The sequence below is a fragment of the Notamacropus eugenii genome, chromosome 3 (genome assembly GCF_028372415.1).
Source record: "Notamacropus eugenii isolate mMacEug1 chromosome 3, mMacEug1.pri_v2, whole genome shotgun sequence".
In the NCBI taxonomy this organism is placed as follows: domain Eukaryota; kingdom Metazoa; phylum Chordata; class Mammalia; order Diprotodontia; family Macropodidae; genus Notamacropus; species Notamacropus eugenii.
The window spans coordinates 99,326,216-99,343,319 of NC_092874.1; the positions used below are offsets into that span (position 1 = coordinate 99,326,216).

At 36.9% G+C, this 17,104-nt stretch overlaps 1 protein-coding gene across 1 annotated transcript in view; it reads right to left on the reverse strand.

Moving 5' to 3' along the window:
- CNTNAP2 (contactin associated protein 2) overlaps nucleotides 1-17,104 on the reverse strand; it is a 2,725,119-nt gene that overhangs the window by 642,827 nt on the left and 2,065,188 nt on the right. The gene's annotated exons all lie outside the window — the stretch shown is intronic.

The window sequence follows — 17,104 nt, forward strand, 5'->3', positions numbered from 1 at the left end:
AGGAAGCTGGGACAATAATTTATGAAGGCCACCCCCATCCTCTCCCCTGCCAGCTTCTGCCATTCAAGCAATTCCTCCTCGAGGACCTGGAGGACACTTGTGTCATAAATCTATAGTCTCAGCTGAGAACCATGATTTTGTTCCTTGATTTTTTAAAATAAAGATGTTTCCCAGCCAAAAAAAAATATAAAAGAATACCCAATAGGAATATGGCTAGTATTTATAGAATTTAAAACACAAATCATGAAGTAGTAAGGCTAAGTGACCTGGGAGTGGCCTTATTCACCTCTCTCTCCCACCTTTTATATATATATATTCATAGAAACCATGTCATGGTACTACAAAATTGAGGCTAGGAAGCCAGCTTTCAGGAGAGTTGTGATGGCATATGACAGACATGGAGAAAGGAGTCCTTTGAATAGCTGCAGAGCCAAAACTGAGTATTCATTCAGAAAGCATTAGGGAGCAGAGCTTTGTCATTGCATTCTTTCTTGGTTATTCACTCTTTTTGGGTCTCTTTGAATTCTTCACAAATGGCATCCAGTGATGCCAATGAGAGATAATGATGTAAGAAGAGAGGCTTTGGGCTCTCCCCACTGAGGACACCATGAAAGAGGCCTAGGTCTTTGGCTTTTACATTTATTCTTTTCCCTTTGAGAAGAAGCTACAATCTTGTCAGTTTGGAAAGGCAGGGAGAAAAAACCTCCAGAGCTGGGGAACCAACTGAGTTCTGTGGCCCAGAAAATTGACCTTCCCTCAATTAATCTAAATCAGTCAAGTCAAATGAATATATGAGATATATAATGTAGATTTTAGACAAGTTACATGGCACAGTGATTAGAGAATACTTCTAGTTTCAAATCCTGCATCTAACACATACTAGTCCAGGGCAAGTTGTGACATCTCAGTGTCCCACGTAATTAACTCCCTAAGACCATAAACTATAAAGTAGTTTCTAATCTGCACTGGTAGAGAGAGTTTCCTCACCGGCAATTCCTTATATCAACAAAATCACAAGTCTGGAACAAATGAATGATTAAATGATAAAGCTCCAAGGGATCTTTGAGATCACCTGGTTTAAACTCTTCATTTGGCAGATGAAAAAAAAATTAGGCTTAGTTTAAGGTAAAGTGAATTGTGTACAACGGGTGAGGAGGAGAAATAGTCGTACATCTCAAGGTGTCTAACTTCTAGTCTAGTGGGATCTTTACATTACACCTAGCAAGAATCAAAATAACCATATTTACAGTATCATGCTGATATTCATTTACTATAGAAAAGATATGACCTTAACAGATAGTGAAAGAAAGAAGAAAAGGAGGGGGGTATTAGAGTTTATTGCCATCTGGGATGGCAATAAAGACCCTTTAATGGTGATTCCAGTGGAATTCAAATGTAGCACATGAATACCAAAGTATCCATCTACAATTCAATGTTTTTCTTGTTTAACTTAGAGAACTCCAGGTGAAGCCTGTGTTCATATCATATAGTAGTTCACAAAATGAAAATAAATGCGTCTTTGTTCCTTGGGATTCAGGGAGTTTATGGAGCCAAACTGTATGTCAGATTCACTCTGAGTCATGATTGCTTTTATAGAACAAAGTCAAGAGGATTTAGTGGAACAACTTATGAATAACTGAGTGCTTGAATGCTACTTTGTCTTAATTATCTGTACATCTGAAAAAACATTTTTGCCTGAAATTGTCAATAAAATTGCATTACTTCTCATGTGCTAAAATGCAAACGTGTTATATGTTGATCACCTAAATACTATTCATTCTGTATATTGGACACAGAATGTGAGCTATCATGGGGTAGTTGGACATTTGTCCTAGGTGTTAATATTGGGGGTAGTATGCTTTCTCACCTTCTGGAAGGGTGCTTTCTTTACTGGGGCACAGCTATTCATAGAGCTCATTTCCTCAGAATTCTGTGGCTATCACTACTCTCTGAATGATGAATGACAATAAAGGATAATGCCTAGGTATGGATGACTGGAAGAATGGTGGTATCTTTGAGAGAAAAAGAGGTATTAGGAAAATGTGTTGGTTCAGAAGAACACTCCTCTTTGGACACATGGAATTTGAGATGCCAATCAAACATCCAACTAGAAATGTCAATAATACAATTGGAGATGTGGGACTGGAGCTCAACAGAGAAATGGGAGCTGGATATGTAGCTTTGGGTATGAGCTGTACGCAGATAAGTGTAAATTTACAGAAGATAATGGTGTCCATGAGAGATGTGTAGAGGAAAGGGAAAGGCAAAAGCACACTGGTAGGGTACAATTATAAATAGGGGACAGGACATAGATTATGATCTTGCTGAGAAGACTGAAAATAATTGGTGTGACAGGTGGAAAAAGAACAATGAGAGTGCAGCACCATGAAAACCCAGAGAGGAGAAACTATTTGAAATGAGGGGGTGGTCAAAAGCATTGAGCACTACTGAGGGATGAAAAAGGAAGAGGACTGAGAAAAGGCCATTTGATTGGGCTAAAACCTTAAACCCAGGGTGTTCTGAAGCCCATGGGCTAGACAACAATAGGTTCCTGCCCAGGCTCCACTTAAGGGCTGGCTTAGAGTGTGTATGTAAGGTGATTTTTAATGTGAGTAAGGTGGATTTTAGCATGTGTAAAGAGAATTTTTGTTGTTATTTCTCAGAGTTCAGTTTCCCAGGATCCACAACCATAACAATCTTTGGTTCCCAGGTACTATATACGAATTCCCACTGTTATGGTTCAAAACATCTCCACCACACTTGTGCACAGTTATATAATGATAAATAACACAAACATCCACTGCAGCTGCGCAGTGAGATACGGGGATGAGGTGATGTAAACTTGTGAGGCTATTGCTGGCAATATGCCTTCTTTGTCTGTTGGCCTATAAAGCAGGTGGTCACTAGATAATGAATGGGGAACCCTTAGAGTTGAATGCAAATGCTGTGTGTACCTGAACTGGCCCCCATTGAGGCTTGGGGGAAACCTTAGGATTGAATGCACAAGCTGGAATGCTGTGTGTGCCTTGATTGGTCCCCATCAAGGTTTGGGGGGAATATGTTTGCCTCGACTGCCCCCATTGAGGCTTGGGGATTTAGGGGAAGCACAAGTTGTGCCTGTCTCGAATGGCTCCATCGAGATGTAGGGATAGATGCCCCCCCTTTCCGCCGGCCCATGTGAGAAGGGTGATTAGGAAATACTGTAGGACTTTGTGCTCTCACTATCAGCAATCTCTTCTGAAAGAACTAGACTAGAATAAAGTACGATTGTTAACTCCTTTTTAGTGTCTTTCCTATCTGACCAAATCAAGAGTGAACCTGTGCTAGCAGCCCTCAAGTGTGCTATATTTTATCTGTCTTACAGAGTGATTATCGCTAGTAACAGTTTCTGTTGATTTAGTTGTTTTTTCTTTTGTTCATGAAAAGGGCCATTCCCTGATTACTTCTTAAAGAGGCTATTCACTCAACGGGGATTACCTTCCTCTATGTGACTACCTGAAAAGGCCAGTCTAAAAAGACCAAGGGCTCCCATTGCATCTCCAGCCATCCTGATGAATATCTATCTAGTCACTAGATCCAGATGGCTCAGGAGGAGAAAGTGATGTTGGTGACCTTGCACAGCCCTTCCTCACTCAAAACAAAGTGAAGTGCAAATCATGTCATCATTTATCTGATGTCATGGTCTTCTTCGAAAATGAAGGATGAACACAGAAGGGAAAAGGGAGTTTCAGTTGCGTGATATGGCCACAGACAAAACTGCAAAGAGTTGAGGCATGAATGGAAGGTGAGAAAGTAGAGACAATGAGCATAGAAAACTCAGAATTTACCTGTGCAAAGGTAAGATCTAGGAAAATCATGAGTGGGGTTGGAAATCATCTGTGAAAATTTCTTAATGGGAGACTTCTTCTGGTACTCAATTAAACACAACTTGCTTCTTGAGACACTATGCCTTTGGCACCCTCTCTAAGGCTAGCAAATCCTTGTCTCATATCCCCCAGCTCAAATGGTGAGGGGAGGAAATAACATGCTCCTTGCCACATTTAGTCCCTTCTTCTACAATCAAGATTCAGAACCCATATCTCTTTGAAGATTCATTCTATATTGTCCAAAACTTTCTTGCTTTAATCTATAAACCTCCATGTCCTTTTCCTTTCTTCCTCAAAACTTTAATAACTGAGTTTTCTCCTTCATCTCAACCCCTGTTCCCTTGGAAAACTTTGGCTTTCTAGTTCAGTCTCAACTCTGTAGATAGTTGCCAAATGCAGAGTAACACCTCCATTATCTTGAAGGGGGTTACTTTAAGTGTGCTGAACTCAGAAGTAACTATTACAAAGGAAAAATAAAATGATACATAGGCCAATGAAAAAGTAGAATATTTGCTAAACAGTTACAGCAAAAACAGTCTGGATTAGGGATTCCTGACATGAGGTCTAAGAACTTAAAATTTTTTCTGATAATTGTATTTCAGTATAATTGGTTTCTTTTGCAGTCTTCTGAATTTTTAGCATTTAAAATCATTATCCTGGAAAAGGGTCCATAGTTTTTGCCAGACTACCAAAGTGGTCCATGACATAAAAAAAGATTAAGAAGCTCTAAATCAGATAATCAGATTAAAAACTCATAAATGCTACACTATAATTTTTGATTTTGCCAAAAAAGAAAGGAGAATTCTCCTTTACTGATAATGCCGATAAAAGGCAAGTCATTTAGTACAAGATCCAACCAATCTGGGTAGACTCAGTTATGTGTACACATACACACACATGTATGTATATGGGTGTACATTCTATAGGATGCTATAGCACAACAGAGCAATTTTATTTTCTTTGGGTTCCTTGGTGTTGCATATTTTTTGAGTTGCCATGTTCAATGGTGCAGTGATTTTTTCAGGTTTCTGCAATAATGAACCTCAGTCACACAGAAAGCCTGTTTACCCTTTCCCAGCTATTGATACCTGACTTAATGAAGTGGGTTCTTGACACATTCAGGAAAAGAAAGAAAAAAGAATGAGAAAGAAAAAAATATAAGTGAGAAGAGAAAGACACTTGCAAACAATAAAGGCACTGATAGCAGAAACAGTAGAGATGAGAAACAATGATAGAGCGGTGAGCAGCAGACAATGAAGGAGAAGAGGGGAGTTAGTCATGAAGAGATGGGAGAAGAGCTGTGAACTCTGTGGGGAAACACAAAAGACCTGGAGCTTAGTTGCCTCAGAAAACAGCACTGTGCTATGCAAGCACACATCAGGTATAGGATGCCTCTGAAGCCTTATAGTGGTATTGTGTAAAAGAGTAAGCCAGGTCTCATTAATTTCAATAGACTTATAGTGCATCACTTTGGTAGTACCAAACTGAAGGCACTTCAAGGTCTATTTCAGTATATTGGAGAGTCATTCACTACAGGACAATGACAAGCTAAGACCAGGATAACAGAGCATTGTATTTTATACACGAGTATATACACAGGTGGCAGAATTGAATTAGACAAATTGTAAAAACCATACTATAGTGTGGATTTCAAAGCTTATCAGGCTTGAGAAAGGCAAAAGGTACAATTAAAAAACAGTTGTACTAACTTTAAAAGAAGAAATGGCAAATGCATATAACTTGGAAAGAAAAAGATTAATGAATTGATAAAATAGTGACGCTTTCATATAATATAATAAATAGTGAGATTTGAGAGGAAAAGACAGGTTCTCTGTGTAATGCTGCTGAGCATGGTTAAGTCACACACACAGTTTCTAGATGGTGCTTTATATGCATGACAGAATAAAACCATCAGACTGTACCTCTTTCTCTGGGCCATTGCTAATTAGAAAACTAAAAGCTTCTTTTTAGAAAAAAAAAGCATATTTCCACATTAGTCATAATGTGAAAGAAGAATCAGAATAAAAAAAAAACCATAAGAAAAAAAGAGAAAATGATATGCTCTGATCTACATTCAGATTCCATAGGTCTTTCTCTGGATGTGGATTGCATTTTCCATCATGAGTCTTTTTGGAATTGTCTTAGATCATTGTGTTGCTTGGAAGAACTAAGTCTATCAAAGTTGGTCACTGCACAAAGTTGGTGTTACTATGTACAATGTCCTCCTGGTTCTGCTCACTTCGCTCAGCATCAGTTCATTCAAGTCTTTCCAGGTTTTTTTGAAATCTTCCTGCTCATCATTTCTTATAGAACAACAGTATTTCATTACACTCATACACTGCAACTTTTTCAGCCATTCCCCAGTTGATGAGAATGCCCTCAATTTCCAGTGCTTTGACATCACAAAAAGAGCTATTGTAAATGGTTTTCTACATGTGGGTCCTTGTCCATTTTTATAATCTCTTTGGGATATAGACCTAGTAGAGGTATTACTGGCTCAAAGGGTAGGCACAGTTTTACAGTCCTTTAGGCATAATTCCAAATTGCTTTCCAGAATGGTTAGATCAGTTCACAACTCTACCAACAATGCATTAGTGTTCTAATTTTCCCACATCTACAATATTTATCACTTTCCTTTTTTGGTCATATTAGCCAATCTGATGTGTGATATAGTACCCCAGAGTTGCTTTAATTTGCATTTCTCTAATCAATAGTGATTTAGAATATTTTTTCATATGACTAATTTCTTCATCTGGAAACTACCTGTTCATATCCTTTAACCATTTATCAATTGGGGAATGACTTGTGTTCTTGTAAATTTGATTCAGTTCTCTATATACTTTAGAAATGAAGCCTTTATCAGAGACACTGAGTATAAAAAAATTGTTTACAAGCTTTCCGATTTCCTTCTAATCTTGGTTGCATTAGCTATGTTTGTGCAAAACCTTTTTAATTTAATGTAATCAAAATCATCCAATTTGCATTTAATGATGTTCTCTATCTCTTTTTTTTTTGTCATAAATTCCTCCCTTCTCCATAGATCTGACAGGTAAAGTATTTCTTGCTCTCCCAAGTTACTTATAGTATCACCCGTTATGTCTAAATCACATACCTGTTTTGATCATGTCTTGGTAGATGATATAAGATGTTGATCTTTGCCTAATTTTTGCCATTCTATTTTCTAGTTTTCCCAGTAACTTTTGTCAAATGGTGAGTTTTGGGTTTATCAAACAATAGATTACTATGATCATTGACTACTGTGTCTTTTGTACCTAACCAATTCCACTGATTTAATTTCTTAGCAAGTACCAAGTAATTTTGATGATTGCTGCTTTATAATACAGTTTTGGATCTGATACAGTTAGGCTACCTTCCCTTGCATTTCTTTTCATTAATCCCCTTGATCTTCTTGACCTTTTGTTCTTCCAGATGAATTCTGTTGTAATTTTTTTCTAGCTTTATGAAATAATTTTTGGCAGTTTGATTTGTATGGCACTGAATAAGTAAATTAATTTAAGTAGAACTGTCATTTTTTTTTAATATTGTCTTGGCCTATCCATGAGCAAGTGATACTTTTCTAATTATTTAGATCTGACAACTAAAAGCTTTTAAAGATGACATCCAATGGTCTTTTTAGTCTTATTTCATATTACTAACCATCATTCAGTCTTTGTTCCAGTAAAACTGGCCTGTTACGTGTCATTGTATTTCTAATTTGCATGTCCTTGCGAAGTCTATACCCCATGTTTGTTATGTGCTCTGTCTGTGATTCTATGTCTTAGAAGCCATAGCTTTCTTCAAAGCACAGGCTTTTCCTGACTTCTCCTGTTGTTAGCACTTACGTGCTCTTGAAATTATTTTACATTATTTTTGCATATACTTTGTAACTACTTAATTGTGTATGTATTAGGTTCCTCAAATAAAATGTAAATTCCTTGAGGGAAGGAATGATATTGTTTTATCATTATATTCTTAGTGATGGGGTGCTTGTATACATTGGGGCGTGGGCCCCAATTCTAAAATCACATTTTTCTTTAAAAGTCATATTTCTCCCTAACCTCAAAACACTATCCCAGGAAGTTTCTCCCCAGCCCAAGGACACATCCTGCCCCAGCAATAGCCGTTATCTCCCTTCCTGATGCAACAGTCAGCTGTACCTATAGAACCTATTAGTCTGAACCAGCTGTGCACTGGCTGAACTGGCTGTTCACTGGGTCATAACTATATTTACTATTCACTGATCAATCATATGTATCCTAGACTTAGACATATGTATACATCCTTACATGTATCTTGTCTAACAAGACATTGATGAGAGAAGTCTCATTTTCTCTGATCAGCCCTGACTATTGGTTGACTTAGTGATGTTTCAGGCCTAAAAACCACACCTCCAGGTAGCCCCCCCTTTTGGCTATTTCCCAATGAACTCTGGGTAAAATATCTATGCAGTAGATGCCAAAAGTTCATGTTTTTTAAGAACTAGCCACTCCTTAACCACTCCTACTCCCACCCCAACACACCTAATTAGTATATTTGGCACGTTTCCTATAGAATATCCTATATAAACTGTATATGTACCCCTCTAAAGTTGCAGCTTCCCTAAGAACTCTTGCCTGCTGAAAAGTGTAATAAATCTTTGCCTTGACTTCAACAATGCTTGAGTCCGTGAATTCATTCCAGGTGACCTGCCCCTGGCACTCTGGCCTTTGTGGGGGTCTCCCTCCCTTCCCCTTCTAGCCCTCATCATTACTAGCTAAAACAGTACCTTGCACAGCTCAATGCTTTTTTAACTGAATGCATAAGACATCTGACTCAGCCAAATTTCAATGGAAAGGAGAGAGGGAGGAAAAAATGTTAATTAAGTACTTATTTTATACTGGCACTATGCTAAATGCTTTAGATATAGTCTCACTTGATCTTCACCATAAACTTAGGAATAGGTGCTATTGTTATCCTTATTTTACAAATGATGAAACTGAGGCAGACCAAGTTACATGACTGTGCAGAGCACTTTAGGCTAGATTTGAACTCAGATCTTCCTAACTTCAGATCCAGTGCTCTATCCACTGAACTATCTACCTGCTTCTGAGTGGCTGGTTCCTAAGGGGTAATCTGGCATTTCAAAGCACCATGAGACCTTAACAGACTAGACAGAGATAGTGAAAAACTATCATAAAGTTATGAAACTGCAGAAAATTTGTGGAGTTTTTTCCCCCCAAAGCCTTGTGAGTACACTTTATCCCCTGAGCATTTTTTGAGAGCTAAGGAAATGGGTCTATTTTGGCAATGCTTCCAGTTCCTATCCTGGCAGGTGCTAGTGAATCACATGCCAGCATAGATAGGAAGAATACAGACTTGGTGCTCTTGGGTCACTGGGGCTGCAAGCATATATAAAACATAAGCTTCACTTATTTGAAAATTTCTCCAAACTAGGGTTTTCAAAGATGTCACATGTTTTTACCTCTCACCTACAAAATGTCAACTAATGTATGTAAGTACAACAACATTTATTTCAGATTGGTTTTTTTAATCATTCTTTACCTTCAGCAAAAAAAAAAAAATCATTTTAGAACCAAAGCATAATGAATTTGACTGCTCGAAAATTTTCAAGTTAAGCCAGAGGAAGCAGGGTTAGTGCATGATAAGTTTACCATAATCCTGCTCCTAGTGTTTCTCTGAACCAACCTGTGGTTTAACAAGGAACTTGAAATGTGAATCCTATTAGAGAAAAATTTAATGAGATAAGCAACCATTTTAAGTATATATGTCCCTGTCATGACTATTAAATTTATCTCATTTCTAGCAAAGAAGGTAATATGAAAGGTTGTAGCTAAACTCAGATCTCCTCAGAAACACCCCAGTGGAGATGAAAATGTCTTTTTTTTGTGCATCTTTTGATTCATGCATAAGTTGGATTTAAGTGAGGCAGAGTTGCATCAAGTCTTCAGCCTCACTCTCTCCTCCAGAGCCATCATAGTCCAGTGGCAGGACAGAGTAAAGATGGCTGGTGATGGCTCAGGCTGCAATGGATGACTTTGGCATCTTCAGTGTCTAATCAAGCTCTAAGTGCTACACATCGCCTGCTTCACCTTCCTTCATGGCCGCCCATGTTCTTATCTGCCCATTCCACCAGAGGAAATTTTCACACACTTGGGGTAGACACCCCCCTAATTCAACAATGGGTTTGAGACCCCTTAGTTACCCTCAACCTGGTTTCCCCCATCTCCCAAAACAGTTCACCAGGGTGTGGCTGCTGTGCATGCTGCAGGTTCTTGGAGTCACAGGTAAAAGTTGGGTGGAAAAAGGGTGATAGGTAAAATAAAATCAGAAACAAACTACAGAGGTCCTCTGTCATTCTAGGATGACACAAAGATATGCTGCAATCTTGTGGACATTCTGATCAGATCTGAAGCCAGAAGTGTCTCTAGGAAATAGTTCCTGAGGCCAGGACAATCTTTAGTTGGATCTATACTGGAGACAAAGACAAAGATGGCGAGATGATGCCAGGAACCAGTAAGCTCTCAGTTTGGGTCCTCTTATATTATGATACCAATGTTTTCAACCATTCCCAATTGATGTGTACTTATTGTGTTTCTCTTTCTTAGTTACATCAAAACTGCATGTATGATTTATTATGCATGTGGGTCCTTTCCCTCTGTCTGTATGCAGAAATTATAAAATTCAGTCCTATATAATTAAGCTACCAAACAATTAGTAAGTACCTATTATGAACAAAGGATTTTTCCAGGCACCAAGGACATGACAGTTCTTTGGGAATCCATACACACAGGATTACCTAGGCAACAATTATTTTACCTAATCAAGGCCAGTCAATTCAGTACTATTGGATTTTTTTAATATTTTCCCAAAATTCAGTGGAGTACTTTAAGGTATGCAGAATGTGTTACATAATTAATTTCATTTGATCCCCACAGGAAGTCTTTAAGGCAGGGAGTTCAAGAATTATTAGTCTCATTTATTAAAGACAAGGAAACAGACTTAGAGAGGTCAACTTGCTTAGGGCTAAGCAGCTAGTAGGTGGCAAAGAGTAAGAGAGAGATGAACGCTGCCTGCCATTCAGATGACCCCCAAAGCAAGTATTAAGAACAACAATCGTGGATACCAGTTAGAACCCACAGAATATAATCTTCTTTTAAAACAATGTTTCCAATATTTACTTTCTAAAGGACTAAATGTGAAATATCCCCTATAAGTGATGATAGTGAAAAGCCAAATAACCCAATCTGTTAGTGTATTCACATCCATAATTGTGTTTATTGAAACACATGGTTATTTATTCCATGAAAATGCAATATTGGCTTTGAGATTTTTTTCATCTGTACAGACTGTGCTAATGATATTACTATATTATGTGAATGGTCATTTCCCAGAAATGTGACATAAAAGAGCTACAGAATGTTTACTGTTTTTATGTGATTTTCTCAGCAAAATGTTTAATGATATGCTAAATAAATCACTTACCGTGCTTTTCGGATATGTGCTGCACAATCCCCAACCTGATGGTTAATATACTTTTCAGGGGGCTTATTTAGGAGCTCAGGGACCTCTGTAATTCAGGTTACCAATAGTGAGAAGAAGTTTCAGTGAGAGACTTTTAACTCCCATATCTCTGATGTTATTATTTTAAAAATATTAACCAATGGGATGAGAGGAGGAAATTTCTTCCAAACTGGAAAAATGATGATCCCAACTATCAATAAGCTCTTCTTGACCTCAGAACAGTCCAATTACTATGTAATACAAACACATACACATACTACACAATAGTCTGTGCATACACACATGCTGTAACACAAACATACACATACACATATGTGGAGTAGTGGGGTGTAGAGGTGGCTTGTTCAGTCACTCTTCTTTTTACCCCTTTTTACCTTTTAATGACTCATTGTCTAGGTGAGTTTCATAGAATGAATCTGTCTCTCTCTCTCTCTCTCTCTCTCTCTCTCTTTCTCCCTCCCTCCCTCTCCCTCCTTTTCTCCCTCCCTCCCTCTCCCTCCTTTTCTCCCTCCCTCCCTCTCCCTCCCTTTCTCCCTCCCTCTCTTTCTTTCTCTCTCCCCTGGGAATGATGATGCTCCTTCAATGGACTCTTCCTTGTTGCATTTTCAATAAATAATGAATTGAATTTCATTCCTAATGAATGTCTATGATTAATAACGAATATTAAAGCAAAGTAAACCTGTACAACAAACAACATAAAAAGCTAAACAAAAATTCCCCAGGTTCATAGGAAAAAGCTTTTGGCTACAATGTGAGATCCCAAGGGGAGAAAGAAAACATCTCTGGGATCTGTGGTCAGACAGACTTAGGAATTTTTAGTCATACAGTAACTATTCCAATACTTGATAAGCTTGATAAGCCCACAAATCCTCACTTCCTGTTGGAGCTGTTTCTGCCCATGGTTTTATTACCCCAGCTACAAATGTCTTCTCATTGCCTATCCCTTTATAGCTTTTTGTGTTTTCTACATGTTTCACTAGGACCTGGGTTCGTCTTCAAGTCTGCCTGAACGGACTTAACTAATTATAAAAGGTCACTCGGTAACATGACCAGTTGTTCACCATGTGGACTTTTCTAATTTACTAAAAAGACATGTTTTCATTTCATAAAGAGATCACCTGGCAGTAGCAGGATTTTTGTTGTTATTTTAAAATCTCCTTATGGCCACCTTTTGTGTGACTAAGTTCTGCAATTTCAACATACATGTATATTATTTGGGGGTGGGGATGGGAGTGGCTAGATTTGTGATTTAATTGATCCAGGATAATGAGATGTTAAATGACTTGCGAAATGTCTCACATCTGGTATGTCTCACAGTTAGGCCTTGAAGAGAACTACTGACTCTAAGGCCAGCTCTCTATCTACTATACTATACTATGAGATATGAATTTATATAAGTACATGTCAATGTTCTATACAACCATCAATATCATAAGTTGCAAAGAAGGTACCAATCTGAACTGGGAGAAGGAGTTTACTCACCTGAAAGTTCCTTGTACCATTGAAATTTGAGATACATCCCCTCCCTCTCATCTTCCCCCTTTCTTTGCTTTATTTCATCTTCCCTTCTGTCTCTTCTTCTCTCCTATCCCACCTATTATTCCATCCATCTATTTGTCGATCTATTTGTTTATCTATCTAATCTATCTCTAATCTCCATTTCTAAAATTAAGCATTCACTATTTACTAATTTGGAGTCACTTAGAGAAGATCCATACTTATATACATATATACATACACACACATATTCATATCTATGTATAATTCAGTTATGCTTTCTTATAAATGAAATTAAAAGAAAACAAATTCCCTTGAGCATTCAAACAGATATGCATCTAAGTATCTTAAATAGTAATTAAATAAAATGTAATACCAGGCAGTTCATTTTCTGTAGTATACACATAGCAATGTCATGGACAGTGGTTAGTGAACCATAACATAAAATTAACCGTAACATTTCCTTTATATTCAATTAGTTTATTTGTGAAATAAAATACTACATTCTTTTGATTATGGGTAGAGATCATGGTTCAGAATAATTCATTAGAATTAATTGTGATGTATCATACATAAGTCCAACATATTTCTCATCAAAATTTTCTACAAAATATCTAAATCTTCAGTTGAAAATTGGAAAATTCTACCAATAATAATAGGTGACAACTATCAAATACTTTCAATTTACAAAGCACTTTACACATATCACTTTATTCTTACCCCACTGTTGGAAGAAAAACACTAGTGGTATTGCTATTCTCTTTTCCCTAATGAGGAAACAAATGGTCAGGCAATTAAATCTAGTTAAGTGTCAGATGTGGGAGTCAAACTCAGATCCCTCTTGACTTCAGGTAAATAAATCTTGCCGTTATCATGCTGTTTCTTTAATGTTACACTGAAAAATATTTCAAATACTTCTTTTTTTCTGAATGCCCAAATATCTAGCAATATCCAAGTCAAGTTTCTGCCCTTTGACCTCTCCCCTTCTATGTACTATATTTATTAGAGATTATATCAGTTTCCTTATCCTTATTCAGACAATTCTAATAATTTTTCCAGCTCAATTCTCCTCCTGAACTTGAAGTACACATCACCAAATACCTACTGGACAGCAACTTGAAGCCTCACTGGCATCTCGAACTCAATATAATTCAAATGTAATTCATTACTTCTTTTCCCTCCCTCTGCCAAATCATACCCTTCTGTATATTTCTGTTTCTGTCAAGGGTTCTATCATTCATCCAATTACTCACATCGGTCATTCTTGACTCTTTTCCCTGCCTCACCCTTATCATGTTCAATCGATTCTTGTGATTCTATCTCTACTCTTCCATCTGTTTCTATCTTTCTAAACATGCACTATCTCCTACAGTATTGCAACAGTCTTCTAATTGGTCTCTTAGTTTTTGTCACTCCATTGTACCTGCAAAATGTTGACAAAATCATTATTCTAATGTACAAACTTGACTATGTTATTGTCTTGCTCAAAATTCTCAGCACTTCTCTACAGCCTCTACAATAAACTAAAAACTTCTTATTATAGTTTTTAAATCCCTTCACAATTTAGATCTAGGCTACCTTTCCACACATTTTATATTTTTCCTCTTCCTACACTCCTATATTTCAGCCAATCTAATCCATTTGGTGCTAATCGTTGAGCTCAGCATGCCATCACTCACATATTGCCTGAGCTCCATTTTTTTCATCTCTTCCTTCTCTTACCCATCATCCATGTAGTTGCCAAAGTAATTTTTCCCAAGGTGTAGTCTGATCATATCATTCTCTGGCTCTATAATTTTTTTTTGTCTCCCTATTGTTTGATATTTAAATGCTAATATTTAAAGCCTTTATATTTTGGTTTAAACTACCTTCCCAGACTTACTTTACATGATTGTCCTTCATTTAAGTTATTATTACATTATATTAATTATTATAATTAATTTAATGTTCTAGTCAAACTGACCATTTTCTGTCCCCTGATAGCACTTCATCTTCCACCTGTAAGCCATTGCAAAGGCCATCTTCTCACATGCTGTAATGCACGCCTCTCTCACCTCCATCTTCCAAAATCTATAACTTCCTTTAAAGCTCAGATCAAATGGAATTCCTGCAGGAAGGCTTTTCTGATCCTCTTAGTTGTCAAGGCTCTGACTCTAATCATGCTATCTTGTGTTTAACTTGTTTTTTGTTGTCTCTCTTAGTAGAATGCAAATGATTGAGGGCAGAGCAAAGAGCCTGCTATGTTTCAGGTATGGTAAAACAGCATTCAAGCCATAAGACTATGCTGTATACATAACACACAGTACATGAACATCATTCTAAGTGTTATGAAAATGAAATTGAATTAGAGGATTACATTTTTTTCCATTTCCCCACACAAGAACTTAATTGATTTTATGTGAAGTTAGTCAAAGTATATCAGAGAACTAAGGCTTAAGCTAGGTAATTATCTCTATGTTGAATCAAAACATGGGGGTTTTCTATCTGTTATGCTGAAAAATTACCTCAATTTTCCACTTCATACATCAGATACCACCAAGGGAATATATTAAGGTTTCTATTCTGTTTTCTTCTTAATTAAGGACTATTCTACAGGATAGGTACAAGAGATCTTTAAGAAAAGCCAAATTGAATGCAAATTCTTTGACAATGTCATGTATTTTAATGATCATGTGAACACATCTAGAATAAACTGATAAGACTTAATTGCAAGCCAGTCTGCTCAGGGATACTAGTTTTGTTTCAATTTGAACTTCAGATAGGCTCCTCCATAATTGTTGACATACAACTTACATAGGGTTTTTCCTGGGGTCTGGACAATCTTTATATTTATATGCCAAAAGAGATGCCAAAAGAATAGTAAATCTGGTCCTTGTTAATGAAGTATACAGAGGCCATCCAAATATGATGTGAAAATGGTCTTTCCACACCCAATGCCTTCTAGCTAAGTTTAAGTGATTACAACATTTTTAGAATCCTATGAGAATTTTTATTTATTTGGAAAGTTCTCTTTGGAGACAAGCTAGGAAATTGTAAAGACAAATGAGTTTTGGAATTATGCCCACTGCACTGATTTCCCTAGATTCTTCTCATAAGCTAAAAACACGAGTTGGTGTGATTAATAGCAGCCTGAGCTAGCCTTGCCCAAACCCATCATTAGATATGCAAAACCAGCTGTTTCAAACTCAAGCAGTAATCCTACCACTATTTGCAAAGAAGATTGAGAAGGTATTATTTGGAATGCCTAGGAATTCCTGCTAGATCATACTTCAGATGAGATATTTCATATTCTGTATTATATTGTGCTTGTTCCTCCAAGTATTCAGATGCGTTCTAGCCTGTCCAGTTACCCACTCAAGACTTAAATGTTACGTAAAACTGTGACCAAGCATCCAAGTCCATCTAAAGTTAGTGGTTAGTTTTAATGAATTATGTTCTAAAACTACTACCCTCTATAAGTTTTATATATTTATATGTATGTACCTAAATGTGTGTATTTACTATTTATCTTCTTTTTACTTCTACTTAAACTGGGTTTAAAAAAGGTATATTTGTAAATTCAATAGTGGAATATTGTTGACCAAAAACAATGTGCTACACTATGTTTTGGACATTACTTGAGGAGTACAACAAACTATGAGTTATCATTATCAACTAATATTCAATTCCCCAAAGTATACTCCTCCACTATAGATCATTTACAAGAGAAGGTTGTGTCTACAAATTCTCTAACCCAATGGTGAAAGGCAGAAAAAATTGAATCTAGGTTTTAAGTGAAATCAGCATTTTGTAAATGAAATATCCTTAAAACTTATTGTTTATTTTATTTTTCTTATGTATATTTTGATATGAGGATATACTCTCTTCTAGTAACATATAGGTTACAATATGTGATAGATACATGGCAGAAATTTAGGATCACGGAGTTAGAACCATATTTTAATGATCACTTGGGTAATGCAAAGTTGGTGGTCATGCATCATGGCATTCATGAGCAGCAAGTACCAACATCAAGTAAGAAGTAAGAAACCAAGGGAAAGATAAAAATTAAAGTATACCACACCCTACACATATGCAGACAGAGGAAAGTCAGTGTAGGAAAATAGTTGTGCACACAATATCTACAAAATCAACACGTAGGGCAAGATAAGGAGGAGAAAAAAGGTGAGCCATTAGCAGCCAGAAGACCTTATTTTAAGAAATGACTCATTCTTGTCCCA